Source organism: Mesoplodon mirus (genome assembly GCF_964341445.2).
Source record: "Mesoplodon mirus genome assembly, chromosome: 12".
Classification (NCBI taxonomy): Eukaryota; Metazoa; Chordata; class Mammalia; order Artiodactyla; family Ziphiidae; genus Mesoplodon; species Mesoplodon mirus.
In genome coordinates, this window is record NC_138988.1 from 23,875,806 (window position 1) to 23,895,349 (window position 19,544).

Consider the following 19,544-nt stretch of genomic DNA (forward strand, 5'->3'; position numbering starts at 1 on the left):
CAGCAGGCAACAGGGAGGGAGACATATAAACTGATATTTTAAACTGTTTTAATGGAAGTCCTGTATTTAAGCCTCTATACACTAAGTAGCCTGTCAAGGATACAAACTTTTTTTCCAATGTGGAATTCACACACCTGACTCTGGTGTTCAATATTTTGTATATGGTTAAGGAGATTAATTTTAAAACTTTTACAATATATATTTCATATACAAATATATATATTTGAGGCACAGTAAGAAATGTGGACAATCTTCAGTGACACACGCAGCAAAATGGAAACAAGAAATTTAACAAAACCATCCCAACCAAATAGGATGTTTGCCCTTTTCAAGAGTCTCCTAATTCCTAATTTGAGATTACTACCCAGTTTGGATATTATATAAGGCTTTGTCTCTCTACTATTAAGTAGCTCTAAGGTACAAATCAGCAAACTTTTAATGTAAAAGATCAAATAGTAAATATTTTAGACTTTGCAAGCCAAATGGTCTCTGTCACACGGTGCAACCATGCTGTGGGAACACAAAAGCAGCCATAGATAATAATGTGTAAGTGAATGGTGTGACTGTGTTCCAATAAACCCTTATCTATAAAGACAGGTGATGGTTTGCCAACCCCTGCTCTAGGTATAAACACTGGCAAATCCTTCTTTGGTATTAGCCTTGGTAAGAGCAGAGTAGGCACAGAACAGATGTAGGCCTCAGCAACCCCAGGAAACAAGGGATAGGGATGGCATGTAATGTGATTCTAGGTGTCATGGAGTCAGGGCATATCACCTCTGAAAAGTAGCTCAAAAGTAATAGTACTTTATGTGGATGCACTCCAACTGATATGGTTAGAATAACATTATCAGTTGGAGTGCATTAATTACCTGAAGTTATTTTTCTCCCCAAACTGACAAGACTTACAAAACAATATAATCTACTTTCTTTTTCTTCATTCAAACATTTGAATACCTTTTGTCTGCAAAGATATCTACAATTTGGGCCAATATAGCTTTCCACCCACAGTCTCCCTTCAAATTTACCTAATTCAGTTCAACAAAAATATGTAGAGCCAGACACTGCACAAGACACTGCCTGGTAAAGGAGACTAAGATGGTGCCCTGACTTCAAAGAACTCACAGCCACGTATAAATAGTTTCAATAATATTGATACATGGCAAGAAATAGAGTAAAATTAAAAAGAGGCAAAGACAAGTATCACAGCAAACGGAGAGGAGGGGTATTTAGTCCAACCTCCAGACTGAGGGAAAACTGCCAGAGATTATGCCTTCACAGAACCTTCCAAAGGAGCAAGAATTAGCTGGCAAGAAAGGTAAAAAGGGCATGATGGGGAGTGGAAACAGAAAAGCACACAATACGAAAGCAGGGTGTCCAGGGGTAACAGAACCATCCCATATCAAGTTAGCATTCCACAGTGTGTACCCACCCAAGCCATTCCATATCACCAAAACCTCAAGTTTAAGGTCAAGAGTAATGGGGAGTAAGACTGGACAGACAGCCAAGAAGGCCCTGTATGCCATGCAAGGAGCTTGGACTTCACTGCATAGACAATGGGACCAACTGGAACAGTTTAGGCAGAGGATCTTAGCAACATGGGTGGACTTGGAGGGCATTATGCTGAGCGAAATAAGTCAGAGAAAGCCAAATACTGTATGGTATCACTTAGATGTGGAATCTACAAAACACAACAAACTAGTGAATGTAATGAAAAAGAAGCTGACTCACAGATACAGATAATAAGCCAGTAGTTACCAGTGGGGAGAGGAAACGGGGGAGGGGCAATATAGAGGTAGGGGATTAAGAGTCACAAACTATTACATATAAAATAAGCTAGAAAGATATATTGTACAACACAAGGAATACAGCCAATAGTTTACAATAACTATAAATGCAGTATAACCTTTAAAAGTTGTAAACTACTATATTGTACACCTGTAACATATAAGTACATCAACTATACTTCAATAAAAAATAAAATAAAATAAAATACACACAAAGTTTGGGCAGAGGAATGATAACCTGTGCTTTAGGGACATCACTCTGGCTGCAGTAGGTAGAAGAATAGTTGCAGGATGGGAGAGAAGAGAAAGATAAGAAGCAAAGAGGAAAGACAAAAAGAAGGCAAGACACAAGCTCTGAGACTGCTACAACAGTTCTATAGAAGATACCAGGAAATGAATATGGCTCAGAGAAGAAGGTTCAAATTTGACGGAAGAGTCAGGAGTAAAATGAAAGGACCTGGTGACTGATAAGAGGTCAGGAGTGGGGAGAGAGTAAGATGCTCCTACAGTATAGTGGTTCCATTAAATGAGACCAGGGGGACAGAGGAGGAAAACAAGTTTAGAGCGAAAAGGATAAATTCACTCTGGGAAATGTTGAGCAGGAGAAATCTGTGGCACATGTAAGGGGCTGTGTCTATCCAAGAAATTAATATCTGACTATAAAGCTAGAAAATAACAAGGCTAGAGATACACACATAGAAGTCATCAGCATATAGGTGATGGCTGGAACCAAGAGGGTAGATTACCTAAATAAAGAGCAAAAAGGGAAGGTCAAAAGGCCAAGAATGGAAGCCCAAGGAACACCCACTCTTACAGAGCAGACAAAAAGAGAAGAACTGATCAGACATATGAGAAGGAGGAAATCGCTATGGTGAACACTGGTCTTCTGTGGCTGCCCAGTTTTCAACTCTCATATGTGAGAGGCTTCCCAGCTCAAGAAAACAAAGGGTGTCAGTCACTCTCCTCCCTGGCCTTGTCACCAACTTAGGTCCCGCCACAGGCTTGCTGCCTCATGAGAAGAGCGGCTTGTATATCCTCCAGCGTAACCTTGTCACACAACTGGATTCCAGGCAAGAAAAAAGGGCCTCCTCTTTTTTTTCTTTTTTTTCAGATGCCCCCAGTTGGTGTCCACTTGGCCACAATTGTGTGACATGGCCACCCCTTGTTAGGAAGGCTGAGAATATGGAGATCTAGCAAAGGGTTAGGCAGACTGCCACCCAAACCAAATCAAGGGAGAAGCGGAAAGTAACAGTCTTTGCCAACTTTCCAAAAACCAACCTTTTTTCCCGCAGGTTAGCCAAGATCAGTTTCAACTGAAAGCAACCAAGAATGCTACTCGATATTCAAGGGGACCAGAAGTCTTAGATGGAGATTTGCAGAGCAATGGGTCAAGAGTATCAACCAGTGCACACATGAGGGTTACTGGAGTTCCCAAGAATTGTTTCAATGGCGGGCTGGGCCAGGAGACCCATTACGGTGAATTCATAAGTGATTCAGAGATGGAGGCAGGCAAGTAGAGAACTACACCAGGAAGCTGGTGGAGACGTTAGGAGAGATGGGTTCATAGCTAAAGGAAGTTCTTTGTCTTATCTAGGATGGTAAGTATTTGTACACAGGATGGGGGAAAGTGGTAAGAGCAAGGCAGAGATTGACAATTTAGGAAAGAAATGGGATAATACATGAAGACCCCAGAGGCTATGAAAAAGGTAGAGCCAGGAGCCCAAGCACATGCCTACACTGCTGGGATGACCACCCTTTGCCTGTGCTGCCCCTCAGCATAGGGTACCATCCTGCATCTAAACTGGGCTTTTCATTCAGGGCTCAACTCCAGGAGGGAATGAGCAGTGGTCTGGGTGAGGGTCTTCAGACCTAGACTGTGGCCCCAGCTTTGTCAGTGATCTCTCAAGCACTGTTGGACCAGAAATCTTCATGGTACACTTTTAGGCTTTGATTTCTAAAATTCTTAATTTTCTCCAATCATACCTTCTCTTTTTTTACCTCAAAAGATTCTCCTTATTCTCCAAATAAACTATTTCCTCACTATTCTCATTCCCCCCGCAAAAAACTATTTTAACTGAAAATTTTTTACTTATTAACTTATACCATATAGTTTTTAAAATATATTACTTTCTCTCCTACTAAACATAAATACTGTGAGGGCAAAAAGAAAATATGCATTAATTTTACTAATCAACTGGAATCAACTGGGACGGCGGAGGGGACAGGAAGTGCTCTGGTATATTTTTTTCCAAGCTTTATTTAGGTTTGACAACATTTTATCTACTATTTTTTGGTATTATTTCATGTAAAGTAAATAAAACTACCCAAGAAGAGGGGAAATGCAAAAATTACTCATTTCCAAATAAATACCTTACCAATACTCCAGAATTTTTAAAATATATCTTTTTCTTTGAATTGAAGAGACTACCTTTATATATAGTTATAAAAAGACTAGAAAAAATAGAGTTGGATTACAGGTGATGTTCCTCCTTCTTTTCTGCCCACTTGCATTTTCTAAATTCTCTACAATGAACATGTATGATTACTTCACAAGTTTCTTTAACATAATTTCAAAGGGCAAAAACATTTGTTATGCACCAAAGATTTTAAGTGAGGGACAAAATAAAATCAAAGGACTAACTTAAAATATGCTTTTAGATGCAATCCTATTTATTAGCCTTGACAAAAGCAACATTTAGCTTTAATTTAGTGACAATAACACACACGCCCAAAACAGACTAAAGAGCTTACCACTAAGGCCTAAAACTGGGTATAAATTATGTTACTTTTGGTAAGAGTGTAAACTTTTAAATCCATGCTAATAAACCAGGATAGAAAATTAAGTCCACTGAAACTTACATGAACCTTACAGGGCAGCTCCCAGCATCTAAAACTCATTACAGAAATGAAAATAAATAAATAAGAAAAGAAAGAAAAGGGTACTCTAACACCTTGTATTTTTCAACTCAAGAGGTCAAGAGTGAAATATGACCCCAATATGTCAAGAAAATAGGAATTGTCCACTTTTGTGCCTTGGCATAAATATTTATAGAACTTCATGCTTCATAACCCTCCATGTTCTTACATTATATTTTTATTTCTTAAAAATACAGCAGAAGAGAAATTTTGTAAAGGTTCTCAGATGAAAAACAATCTAACAGAAGAGGTACAAAGCACCCAGCACGGTTTCCTGACTTCCCCGGCATGGCAATTTTGGTGTAAGAGGCCACAAAGTAATGCCTCTATTTCCTTCAGCAACTACCTTGCCTTCCATTTGGTTTTCTATTAACTCTGATCTATCTTAGATTTGAATCTGAGCCGCCAAGGAGTATTTCACTGCACAGGAACAAAAACATGTTATAGCATCATGGTCCTATGAAAGGAAATAAAGGTAATGTCATCTGTGGGTCTTGGGATAAAGCCATTCTTCAGAGCATCCTTTCCTCAGACGTCTGGGGTTCAGTATGAACCCATGACCCAGGGAGGGTGACATTTTCATTAAACCCAAAAATGTTGTATATGTTAAAGTTCTAACAAAAGACAGACAACTAAAGCTTTCCATAAAGAAAATACATGTCCCCAGTCTTTTTAAAATCAGCATTAAAATGCAATACTGGCCTCAGTGGAATTTAACATACCAAAAATCTGAGGAACTTTACATTGAGAATGATTGCAATATTAAAGTTGCTACTAAGACTTTTCTTTCTTTAACATAAATAAAAACTTTTCTGATATGGTTTTCATTTTTGAAATGGAGAGCAGAATGTCTCCTTTTAGTATTTACTGACCACCAAGATGCAAAACTACAAGTCCTAAGACTAACTGTATGAAAGGAAAAAAAAATCACAGTGAACTCTGTCCTCACAATCGGTATTGTAAAATGAGTGAAGGCAGACAGGAGAGAGAGAAAGATGCTGCTAAACTCCCTGGTTCATTCATTGCCCAAGCCAAGCTCCAGACTTCCACACATCACCTGCCAGCCATTTACAGTCTCACTTCCATCCTCTCACTCTTGAAAAGCTCTTCAAAGTTGCTGGACATCACCCACAGTAACTTGCATTAACACTGTATCTTTTACCCAACTATTTCAACATAGTTCACAAAAAAATACCCAACTTAAGACTTTTCCTTAGAAAACTTAATCAACAGCCTATAAATATTCATCTCGTATTAGAAGCTACTTATGTCAGTATTTAATATATAAATCAATCTAAGATAGAAGTTACCAAAGGTCAGGTAACTATTTGGCCTAGGGAGCAAGGGGAAAACCCAAATCTTTTGATTATCATCTCCAGAATTTTTTTTAATTGAAGTATAGTTGATTTACATTGTGTTACTTTCTTGTACAGCAAAGTGATTGTTATATATTTTATATATATATATTCTTTTTCAGATTATTTTCCATCATAGTTTATTACAAGACACTGAATATAGTTCCCTGTGCTATACAGTAGGTCTTTGTCGTTTATTTTATGTATAGTAGTTTGTATCTGCTAATTCCAAAATCCTAATTTGTCCCTCCCCGTTTCCCCTTTGGTAACCCTAAGTCTGTTTTCCATGTCTGTGAGTCAATTTCTGTTTTGTAAATAAGTTCATCTGCATCATTTTTTAGATTCCCCACATATAAGTAATATCATGATATTTGTCTTTCTCTTACTTACTTTACTTAGTATGATAATCTCTAGGTCCATCCTGGAGATTGGTCCAAGCCAATGCTTCAAATGGCATTATTTCATTTTTTTTATGCCTGAGTAATATTCCATTGTGTGTGTGTTTCTGCGTATACATATACATACATATGCATATACATATATATGCATATATACTCACCACATCTTCTTTATCTGTTTATCTGTCGATGGACATGGACATTTAGGTTGCTTCCATGTCTTGGCTACTGTAAATAGTGTGGCTGTGAACACTGGGATGCATGTATCTTTTTCAATTATAGTTTTCTCCAGATATATGCCCAGGAGTGGGATTGCTAGATCATATGGCAACTCTTTTTTTTAGTTTTTTAAGGAACCTCCAGACTGTTCTCCATAGTGGGTGTACCAATTTACGTTTCTACCAACAGTGTAGGAGGGTTCCCTTTTCTCCACACCCCCTGCAGCATTTACTGTTTGTAGACTTTTTGATGATGGCCACTCTGACCAGTGTGAGGTGATACCTCACTGTAGTTTTGATTTGCATTCCTCTAATAATTAACAATGTCGAGCATCTTTTCATGTGCCTGTTGGCCACCTGGATGTCTTCTTTGGAGAAATGTCTATTTAGGTCTTCTGCCCATTTTTTGATTGGGTTGTTTGTTTTTCTGTTATTGAGCTGTATCAACTATTTGTGTATTTTGGAAATTAAGCTCTTGTCAGTCACACTGTTTGCAAATATTTTCTCTGAGTCCACAGGATGTCTTTTTGTTTTGTTTATGGTTTCCTTTGCTGTACAAAAGCTTATAAGTTTGATTAGGTCCCATTTGTTTATTTTTGCTTTTATTTCTATTGCCCTGGGAGACTGATCCAGAATTATTTTTCATTAAAGGTATATCATATTTACATGCGGCTAATGAGTTTAAAGGTTCCAGGTTTAATTATCAGCTAATTCTTCATGTTTAAACCAGCAACTCTATAATTAGTTTAACAGAAACTTAAGTAAGTTGAATAGAGCCAATCAAAGTTTAATCACATTCAAAGTAAAGCTACTTTAGACTTTGCAGAGTAAACTCCAAGTGGCAAGTTAATGAGAGAGAGAATGAAAATTCAGGGCACTCTAAAAATTTTTTAAAAGCACAGTTTACTTACTTGTATTTTATTCCACATTCCCAAAATTCTTTCTAGAAAGCAGGTTTCCAAATTAAGAACACCTAACATTATCTTTCTACACCACCATTTACATTCAAAACCCCTACAAGTGAACAGTTCATCTGTTTGTCAATTCTGCCATCTGCTGGTTACAAATGGAATAACAGCTGTTGATAAAATAATGCAAAAAGTAATTGTTAAATCCAAATGTACCTTCCTTAGGGTTTAAATTTTATCCACTCATACTGAGTTATAAGTTCACCATGCCTTTCTTCCTTATAAATAAGACTCTTTCCACGTATACAAATAGCCAATAGGCATGGAAAGAAAAAAAAATTTTTTTTGTAAGTATAGGTCTTCTCTTTCCTGACAAAACTAACATTCTTGATAATCCAGACTCTAGACAAAATGTTAATAGTCTTCTCAACAAAAGTAATTTATATCTTTTAGGCCCTGTGTCTTGAAGTTATTTACAGAATTTTACAGAACCCAGAGGTAAGCTTCAAACGGCTTTTTCACTTTTATAACTTTCTGTAACAGGACGGGGCCATGATTTCACATTTGATGACAAGTCTCATGGATGGACTTATATACCCCACCAATATAAAATCTGAAAATGGAGGAGACTGTAATGCTAACTACACTAATTTCCTATTGCTGCTGTGACAAATTACCACATAATTAGTGGCTTAAAACAACAAAAATCTATTCTAAGTCTGGAGATCAGAAGTCCAAAATGGGCCTAAGTGAGCTAAAAATCAAGGGGGCTTCTAGAAGCCCCCAGCATTCCTTGGTTTGTGGCCCCTTCCTCCATCTTCAAGCCAGCAGCTTAACATCCTAAAACCTCTCTGACACACCCGCTTCCCTCTTATAAGGAGCCTTGTGATTACACTGGGCTCATCTGGATGATGCAAAAAAAAATCTTCCCATCTCAAAATCCTCAACTTAATCACATCTGCAAAGTCCCTTTTGCCATGTTAGGTAACATGGCCACAGGTTTCAGGGACGAGTACATCTTCAGGGGGCCGCTGTTTTGCCCACCAATGTAACCAAATGCAAGTTTTAGAATCCTGACCTTGTCTTAGTTTAAGAAATCCAGAGTGATCTGAGTTCTTAGCATTAGCCAAGTAATATACCTCACATCTCCAGTTGTGCATCAGTTCTGCCATTCTTAAAAGATGACATAAAAAATAGAAAATGAAGGTCTAATATTTGTCTAACTATTCACCCTGCAATGGTGTTTTATCGTCCACAGCAGCTGGGAAACCTTGTGTGCAGCACTAAACTTCTTTGAGTTTCAATTTCTTCATTTTCTGAACTGACAGCCTTCCCAAAACTATAAAATTCTAGGGTTTCCCTGGTGGCGCAGTGGTTGAGAGTCCGCCTGCCAATGTAGGGGACACAGATTCATGCCCCGGTCCGGGAAGCTCCCACATGCCGCGGAGCGGCTGGGCCCGTGAGCCATGGCCACTGAGCCTGCGCGTCCGGAGCCTGTGCTCCGCAACGGGAGAGGCCACAACAGTGAGAGGCCCGCGTACCGCAAAAAAAAAAAAAAAAAACTATGAAATTCTAAAAATGTGCTCCGCACAGCAATCTGTGTGACATGGGACCAGAACCAACACTTAATGAACACTTTATGTATCAGATGCTTAGGCTGAGCACTTAAGAAGTGCCGTATCGCTTAAGCTTTACAAGAACTGTGAGTGGGGTAGCATTAACCCGACTTTTCAAGATAAGGAAAACAACAGCTTGGTAAGCTTGCATCAAGGACCTACAGACACAGAGCAAATACACAGGCAAGTCACCATTCTGACCCTCATGTGTGTAAGTTGACAGCTCATGACCCATAAGCTGCCTCCTTTCAGAGGTCCTCAAAGTGTTCCCTGCCGGTTTAATAAACGTGTCCACGTCCTTCGTGCGCTCCTCAAGGGCAGGGGTCAAACTCCCGTACTGTTTCTGAGCACCAATCACAGCACTAGGTGTATAACAGGCGCTCACTCGCCTACAAGTAGTCAATTACAAACCAAAGCGAATTTGTTACAGTAGCCTTTAATTCACTGTGCTACCAAGAAGCCTACTCTTAACGATATGTCAACACATAAAGGTTTGTCACTGACAAAGCGCAGACCCCTCAGAAGCGGTTTGGAGAGAAGTATTCGGTTTTTCCATTAACAGTGTAGTGGTGGTGCTGACCAAGTAACATTCTTGTGGTTTCAGGTGGATTCTCCAGCTTCATCATCCTACGTGAAAACCATGCTCATTGTTTCTACAAAGCTAAACTTAATTTGTGTAGCAAAAACTGACACCGCTCTTAAAGACAAAGCCAACACGGAGCTCCCCTCCCCTCCCATGCACTAACTACACAAGACGATCAATGAAACGCACGGGCCAAGGTCCTGAGTCAACACCACCTGAAGGAATGCTGCATACCACATCAGAGAGAAAAAGTCCACACAACAGAAAACAGTTTGAAATGCGGTGGAGAGAGAAGCCATCGGGAAAGTGGAGGGACGGTGGGTAAGCTGCTCTGTGACAAGTGCCTCTGAGAAAAATCTCTCAGCACATCCATGCGGGTACTTTAATGAAAGACCACCAGCAGGATCATCACTGCACAGGGGTCCTGCCAGGCCCGGCCCTCTTCCTCCCCTTACCACTGTCAGCTCGGGCTCAGAGGGCCGGGACAGCTGGAGAGCTGGGGTGTGCTTCTGAGCTGAGCTCAGGAGACTGACAGCAAGCTCAAGCGTGCACACAACACAGACACACGACGAGATGACACAGGTACCCACGAGGAAAGAGGCACTGAAGGAACGCTGCTAGAAGGGCTTTTAAAGGAAGAACCTCCACCCTGATTCTCGTCAACTCACCTTCTCCCTCTGCATCCCCCGCCCTGCCTCAGTGGAGGCTCTAGTCATCTCTCTCTCCCCGGGATTTCTAGAACAGTCTCCGCCCCTCCATTCACACACCACGCCCAACTCCACACAGCTGCCAAAGGATGTTCTTAAAACACCAACCGGTGGTGCTCTCCTGCTCAGCCCTTCAGAGGATAACAGCCAAAACCTCCTCACCATAGCAGGCAGGGCCCTCTGGGACGACCGGGTCACATCTGTGCTCCACATGAAACGTGAAAGCGTCTAACAAGGGCTTTGCCTAAGTTCAATAGCCCTCCTTGGACTCGCAGCTCAAGGCCTAGCTATTCTCTGAGGCCTTTCCTGAATCAACACCCATCCACCCACTCTAATCCACTTCCCTTCAGGCTCTTGTACTTACTTTTCTTAAAATACCTGTAACCCTTTAGGGTACTTCCATACTTACATGTCCATCTGCAGGTCTAGACTGAAAGTCTCTAAAGGCAGTATCTGGTCATTTTATCCTCAGGGCCGAGAACACACTAGGCCGTCCTAAGATCTAAATCCACACTGCCAGGTAAGGACAACAAAAGTGGTGGAGGAAACTAAGAGGAGCTGAACAAAAGCAGCTGATATAAAAGGAATCAAAGAGGTCCAAGTGGGGAAAGGACATAAAAAAGGAAAGGCAATGGAAAGGAAGTTATCTTTCGCAATTCTGTAGAAAATTCTTTGTGTAATTCTTATAATTTAGCATTCCTAAGAAGGAATTACAAAGTCTGTCTGCCTTACGTACTTAATGTTCTGAAGTACAAAAAGAGGCTCCCAGGCACACTGGAAAATGAACAGATGGGAGAACAGGGCAAAAGGCCCCCTTGGGAGAGGCACATGCTTAGATGCATCAGAAAGCAAAGTGCCTGTCTGAGTGTGGCTGGGTATCTAACAGTTCGGTTGCAGCTTCTAATTGTACAGCGAATTTCCTAGCACTGTCTCCACCCTCCTGCCTCCGTGCATCTTGACACACACAGGCATTTTCATCTGTAGCATTCCTGCGAGCTTCCCTCTGACTTGACAGTGACACTGCACTTCAGGGATACCCATCTTATTTTCCACTCAACTTATCTTCCATGACTCAATTATACAACTGCACAAGAGTCTGACAAACTGCTAACACGAGTGCAAATGAGAGTTCCTCTCTGTTAATTTATGGATGTTTCAGAACATATCATGATCATTTCAAAAGATGAAAAACATTTCAAAAGTTGTTAACCTTTCTTCTATTGTTTTGCTCAGTGGTTCTTAGAAAAGGCCAGCAGAGATCATGAAAAACACTATACATACACGTTAAACCATGATATTAACAGCATAGTTTAAAAAGAACTTAAATCCCTGCTAGGGAAAACACAATGATAAGTAACACATGCCCCATGCTGCGTAGTTGGTAACACTCCTGACAACAATGCACCTAATCCTCCAAGCAGCCAATTCAGTGGAGAAGCTGAATAAAAACGATGTGCTTAACCCATATTCTGATGTTCAACGAGCCCCTCAAATGACTGCAGTACACTGCCACCCTCGAAAGTAACCAGTTTATTAAACTAGGATTGTTTAGTAGGCCTAAAAGTATGTAATTCTGAGGAAAACAAAAGGAATCACACTTTTGATCAGTGTGCTCCATACCTACTAAAATATTCTTATGCACATGACTGCCAAGTCAACTCAATAGAAATATTTACCACCGGGGTATACATCAAAATTTTTGATAATCCTTTACGAGTGGTGCTTATATATCACTGAACACCAGAAACATCTAGGAATCTTGTTTAAAATGCAGGGCCCACAATGCCACCTCCAAAAATCTTTATTTGTAACCTGCTGCCCAGGCAAATGATTCTAAAGTAGGTGCTCCCTGGGCCACACGGTTGTGTGAAGTACTGTTAGAGGCTGTCAGAAAAGCATTTACGAAACATGTTATCACTGGGTTCCTAGCTTTCTCAATCCCAAGTTAGAACAGGACTGGAAAGAAAAATCTACCAGCATCTATGTGTGTAAGGACATCCACAGACATCACCCATGAGCACATTAAATTCACAAGGGCCATTTTAGCAGCAAAGAAATATTAATAATTCTTCTATTTCTGAAAACAATATTAACTAAGTCCGTAAGTAGGATAAGACCCAGGAAAAGTCAAATCCTAAAGTTGAAAAAAGAAAAAAAATCATTACCACTGCAATGTTATAGCATCTGTTATACTAAAGTAAACCCACCCCAACCCTTCTGATCTAATTACAGATTCTACTTCTCACAGGGCTTTTTCTGTGTCTGATGAAAACTGAGCTGTAAAATAATTGAGGCAGGGATTTAGAGATTTGGTACAGCAAACCTCCTAATAAAAATGGCACAAACGGGACTCTTCTCAGTGTTGTTCCATATTAAATCTTATTTGATCGATTTTACTGTATTCCAAATCACAAACATAAGGTAGAAGCTTGTAATTATAGTTTTATTGATTTGTCATTAACTTTTAATCAAGCTGCTGCTACAGGGAATGGTTATTACAGCAGTGTTCTTTTGTTTCTAAGTTTCACACACTTACCATCACTACAACAAAGTAACCGTGGACACATTCAATGCCAACAAAAATATAGTACTGTTTCTAAGGATTGTGTCTGCAACATAACCATCTTATATCAGCGCAGGTGTGTTACAGAACAATGACTGCACTAAACTATATCTGATTTTCTCTAGGTCTCTTTATACCTTTCTGATCACTGACAGATATAAATGTTCTTTGTTTTATATTCCTTATTTGTTCCTCCTAAATTCATCTGTTCTCTTACTTACAGTGACCATACTTGGCTGAGTCTGCAACCAATTTATGCTCTATGAAACTGAAAGCAAATTACTAAAACAGAAAGGCAGTAGGTACGTGTCTGAAGCATTTATTAAGAACAATGATACTGAATGGTTGCAGGAAGTTTAAGAAAGTTTAAAGATTACAGGAACACCAGAACAACATTTCACAAACTTCAAAAATCTAATAAAATTCTTAGCATACTAAACTGTAACTGAATTAAAATCAAATAAAGTCAACATCAAGAGATGTTTCACAGGTGAAGTCCTCAACCTATGTACCTGCTGCTGATCAGTGCTCCTCTGAAGGCTCTCCAGGCATCACAGAAACTATAACAAGGCATCTGACATGAGGCCTTACTGCCTAAGGGACCATGGAAACCATAAGAGACACAATAAAGATAAGAATGTCCTAGAATTATTTATTTCCAGACTTACAGATACCTATTTCCTAACTCTAAAGTCTACCTACGTCACCTTCTATGCCCAACAGTTCACAAAGAATATTACATTTAAAAGGCTCCAATTTTAAAAAAAATACCAGTTACAGATACTAACATATTAGAATACAGTGTTTTCTACAAATCAAAAGCTGCATCACTAACATGACTGACCTAACAGCTATCCTTTGCCCTATTTAATTATGCCACTTTATATATCCTTCGTAAGTTTAAGAGACAGAAACTTTATAAATTGAAGAAAGTCTATCCTCCAACATGGCAAACCAGCTTTCAAGCAAGATGGCCCTGTGGGAAATGAAAAAAGAAGTGGCCAAGTTCTTTTTGCTGCTTGCTCTCAGCAGCGTAATAGAAAATGTAAACCAAGTGTTGAACTTACAAAGATATATTTAAACTAAATCAAAGCAACAGGCAATTCTAAAATAGAGGCTAGAGGGCTTCCCTGGTGGCGCAGTGGTTGAGAGTCCACCTGCCGATGCAGGGGACACGGGTTTGTGCCCCAGTCCGGGAGGATCCCACGTGCCACGGAGCGGCTGGGCCCATGAGCCATGGCCGCTGAGTCTGCGCGTCTGGAGCCTGTGCTCTGCAACGGGAGAGGCCACAACAGTGAGAGGCCCGCGTACCGCAAAAAAAAAAAAAAAAAAAGAGGCAAGAGCAGTCAAAGGGACAGAATTTTTACAAACTGAGAGACACTGAAACTCTGACACACCATTTGTTATTCTTGAGTATATATACTCGAAAATAACTGCATGCAATGAGGTTCTAATGTCAGAACATAATCACAAAAACACAATCTAAACCAAGGATAACAGGTTCAAAGATTTTTTTAAATTAAATATATATTGCTTTTAAATCGCAGACTAAACCAATATTCAGGCAGAATTCAAGCACTGGAGTCCTTACTTTGGGTAAGAGTGGGGGGAATGAAAATTCCCAGAAATTGTACACAAATTGTCCATATGTTCACTTTCCTGGAGAGACAACCACAGGTTTCACTAGATTCCTAAAGGGGTCTCTGGCTCATAAAGGAACTACTACTTTATGCTCCTTGCTCCTCAAAAATTAATATATTGTTAGTCTCATCACACTAAAAAGCTCAGTAAATTATGAAGGCAATTTTTTTTTAATCCAGAGTTAGCTTAGGTCCTGCAAAATCATTTTTAAACCAATGACAAAAGGAAGTTTTATAGAAAACACTTCCGTGAATTTAGTGTCTTTCAGGCTAATTTCTTTCAAGATTCTCTTCAAGGAACCATCCAAATGATTTCTTAGATCAAGAAATTCATTGTATAGTAACGGGAAAGTATAAAATTATATATATATCCCAGATATAAATAAATAAATGCAAAAATGCTGAAGAAGACCAGAGGTCATCTTTTTTTCCATATTACACAGCATAACCTCAACAATTCAAATTATCACATGAATAGGGAGATACTCGCTTTTCTTTAAAACTGAGATTCTTTCCTCCATAATTCCTTTTCTCCTGGATTGTCCAAATATATTAGTATCTGATATGTGTTCATCAACCAAAATGATATAATATGACTTTTCTTTACAATAATTTATAAAGAAATTATCTTAACACTTCCCAACTCATTCTATGAGTCCAGTTTTACCTTGATACCAAAACCAGTCAAAGACACAAGAAAAGATAACTACAGACCAGTATCTCTTATGAATAAAGTAAAAGTCCTCAACAAAATACTAGTAAATAAATCTAGCACTATATAAACAGTATTATGTACCATGATCAAGTGAGTTTTAACATTTGGGTTGCAACTGCAAGAGTGGTTTTAACATTTGAAAATCAATTAATGTAATACACCATATCAGTAAAATAAAGAATAAAACCACATGATTATCTCAACAGATGAACAAAAGGCACTGACAAAATGTAACCCTTTATGACAGAAAAAGTACTGAAACACTAAATACTTTCTTCCCAAGATCAGAAACAAGATAAGGATGTCCACTCTCACCACTCCTATTCAACACTGTACTAGAGCTTCTAACCAGAGCAGTTAGGCAAGAAAATGAAATAAAAGACATATAGATTGTACAGAAATAAGTAAAACTAGCTCTATGTGCAAACGATACAATCTTGTATATAGAAAATCTTTAAGAATCCACTAAACTTTAGAATTAATTAATGAATTCAGCAAGGTTGGAGGATACAAGATCAATATACAAAAATGAATTTATTTCTATACAGTAGCAATAAACTGAAAATGAAATGAAAGAAGTTCAATTTACAATAACATCAAGAAGAATAAATTACTTAGGAATAAATTTAACAAAAGAAGTGTAAAACGTATACTGTGAAACTACTAAACATTGTTAAAAGAAATTACAGAAGTCCTTAAGAAATGAAAAGACAGCCTATGTTTATGGACTGGAAAATTTAAGCATTTTTGTTAAGATGGTATGCTCCCCAAATTAATTTGCAGATTCAATGTTATCCCTATCAAAATCTCAATTGCCTTTTTGCAAAAACTGACAAGCTCATTCTAAAATTCACATAATGAGTTCCCTGGTGGCCTAGTGGTTAGGATTCGAGGCTTTCACTGCCATGGCCCAGGTTCAATCCCTGGTTGGGGAACTGAGATCCAGCAAGCCATGAGGTGAGGCAAAAAAAAAAAAAAAAAAAAAAAAAATTTCACATAAAAATGCAAAAGACCCAGAAGAGGCAAAACAATCCTGACAGAAAAGAACAAAGCTGGAGGACTCACACTGCTGATTTCAAAACTTACTACAAAGCTGTGGTAATCAAGGCTCTGTGGTACTAGCATAAGGATGGACATAGAGATCGATAGAATAGAACAGGTTCCACAAATAAACCCTACCTTTAAGTCAATTAGTATTTGATAAGGGTGCCAAGGCAATTCCATGGGTAAAGAATAGTTCAGCAAATGGCACTAGGTCAACTGGATATACACACGCAAAAGAATAAAGGTAGACCACAGCCTCAAACCAGATTAAAAAAATTAACTCAAAATGGATCAAAGACCTAAAAATATGAGTTAAAACTATAAAACTCTTGAAAGAAAACATAGGTATAAATATCTTCATGATGTCAGATTAGGCAATGGTTTCTTAGATATGACATCAAAGCACAAGCAATGTTAAGATAAAACATAAACTGGACATCATCAAAATTTAGAACTTACACTTCAAAGGACACCATTAAGTGAAAAAAATGCACAGAATGGGAAAAAGTTTTGCCAGTATATAAAGAACTCCTACAACTTATTAACAAAAATACAACCTAATTAAAGAATGAGCAAAGGAGATGCATAGACATTTCTCCAAAGTAGATATGTAAATAACCAATAAGCACATGAAAAGATGCTCAAAATCATTAGTTACCAGGGAAATGAAAGTCAAAAATCACAATAATATACCACTGAATATCTATTTGTTTGTTATAATCAAAAAGACAGGTAGGGGCTTCCCTGGTGGAGCAATGGTTGAGAATCTGCCTGCCAATAGAGGGGACACGGGTTCGAGCCCTGGTCTGGGAAGATCCCACATGCCGCAGAGCAACTAGGCCCGTGAGCCACAACTACTGAGCCTGCGCGTCTGGAGCCTGTGCTCCACAACAAGAGAGGCCGCGACAGTGAGAGGCCCGTGCACTGCGATGAAGAGTGGCCCCCGCTCGCCGCAACTGGAGAAAGCCCTCACATAGAAACAAAGACCCAACAGAGCCAAAAATAAGTAAATAAATAAATAAATTTTTTTTTTTAAGTTAAAAAAAAAAAGACAGGTAACACCAAGTGGTGTCAAGGATGTGCAGAAGAAACTGGAACTCTTACACACTGCTGGTGGGAATGTAAAACGGTGCAGCCACTTTGGAAAACAGCCTTGGCGAGTTCCTCAGAGGGTTAAAAATAAAGTTACCATATGACCAATATTTCCACTCCTAGGTATGTATCCAAGAAAATCAAAAACATAGGCAACTGATGAGTGAACAAAGAGAATGTGGTATACCTCTACCACATGGATTATTATTTGCAAATCAAAAGGAACGAAGTTCTGATACATGCTGTAGCATAGATGAAATCTTGAAAATGTAAGTGAAAGAACCCAGTCACGAAAGACCAGATTGTAGGATTCCACTTTTTTTGTTTTTATCTTTCAAGGATTTTTCAAATTTATTAACATATGGTTTTCATAATATTCTCTTCTTATTCCTTTCTAACAGCTTAATATGATAGAATTTGCATATTATAAAATTCATCCATTTTAAGGATACAATTCAATGGTTTTTAATATATTCACAGACACGTGCAACCATCATCCTAGTCAATGTTAGTACATTTTCATCACCTCAGAAAGAAACTTCGTAGGATTCCATGTATATGAAATGTCCAGAATAGGCAGATCTATAGAGACAGAGTAGGTCAGTGGTTGTTGCCTAAGGTGAGAACGTTGGGGGAAATGGGAAGTGACTGCTAATGGGTACGAGGTTTCTTTTCGGGGTGATGATGCTGCTCTAAAACTGACTGTGGCGATGGCTGCAGCTGTGAGTACAGCAAAAAACCATTGAACTGTACACTTTAAATGGATAAATCATACAGTATGTGAATTACATCTCAAAACAGTTATTATTTTATTTAGTTGTTTTCTCCTTTTTTTGGGTTTTTTTTTTTTTTTGGCCGTGCCATGTGGCTCACAGGATCTTAGGTCCCCAACCAGAGATTGAACCCGTGCACCCTCGGCAGTGAAAGCATAGAGTGCTAACCACTGGACCACCAGGGAATTCCATAAAGTGCAATCTCTCTCTTTCATCACCCTCATCCACCATATTCTCAAGAGAAGATAATTAGGTTACAAAACAGTTTGTAGATTCTCATCCAAATTTTCTAAAGGAAAATAGTGCACAGAAAACAAAACCGCAATGTATCACAGTTGTTTCTTATGTAAATCTTATAAAGGCTGATTCATTTTTCTAACTTCCTAACGTAAATACATACCACTACTTTATTAAATGAAAAACGATATATACTACTTGACAAAACGATAAGAGACTTATAAACCGAGACCCTTCTCTTCACTTTCTTGTCCATTCCTGTTAATGCACCCTGCCCCTAACAACGTTCTGGGATTATTAAGATAGACTAGATAGAGAGATAGGCAGATACATACATACATACATACATACAAAACAAACAAGACAATGTGATTTGAAAGTAACAATAGAAAAGGACAATTTCTGGGTGGATACACAAAAATAATTTTAATTGAAGTTGTCCATTAGTAGTAGGCAGGAGGGACTGGAGAAAGGTTAAGTGGGTGAGGGGGTGGGAAAGCTCTTATTTGTATTATACTCTTCTCTGTGTTAGTTTATAAAAAATATATATTCCTGTATTATTTTTTAATTACAAATATTTTACCACATACATTATGATTTACTGGCTCATGAATTATTTACAGACGAGTTGGATAATTTTTTAAACACACAGGAGGGATGGACTGCCTGTGTTTTCGTCATTGTTTTCTAATTTTACTTCATTATTATCAGACACCAAATGATCTGTATGACATTATCTCTAAACTATTTGTTGAAAGTTGCTTTGTGGACTACTGGGTCACACACTTTTATTAATGTTCCAAGTGTGCTTGAAAAAAATGAATAATCTTTAGCAGTTAGGTGCAGAACTCCATATACATCCATTAGACCATTCTTGCCATTGTGGTGTTCAAATCTTCTATGGTCTTAACAAGTTACCTGCCTGGTCCTAAGACTTTTACAGATAGATGTGAATAACTCCAATGAAGATCATAATTGTATTCATTTTTCATTAT

At 38.6% G+C, this 19,544-nt stretch overlaps 1 protein-coding gene across 5 annotated transcripts in view; it reads right to left on the bottom strand.

Annotated features, from left to right (window-relative positions):
* The window catches only part of SLC25A26 (solute carrier family 25 member 26), a 144,804-nt gene that overhangs the window by 107,593 nt on the left and 17,667 nt on the right, over nt 1-19,544 (bottom strand). The gene's annotated exons all lie outside the window — the stretch shown is intronic.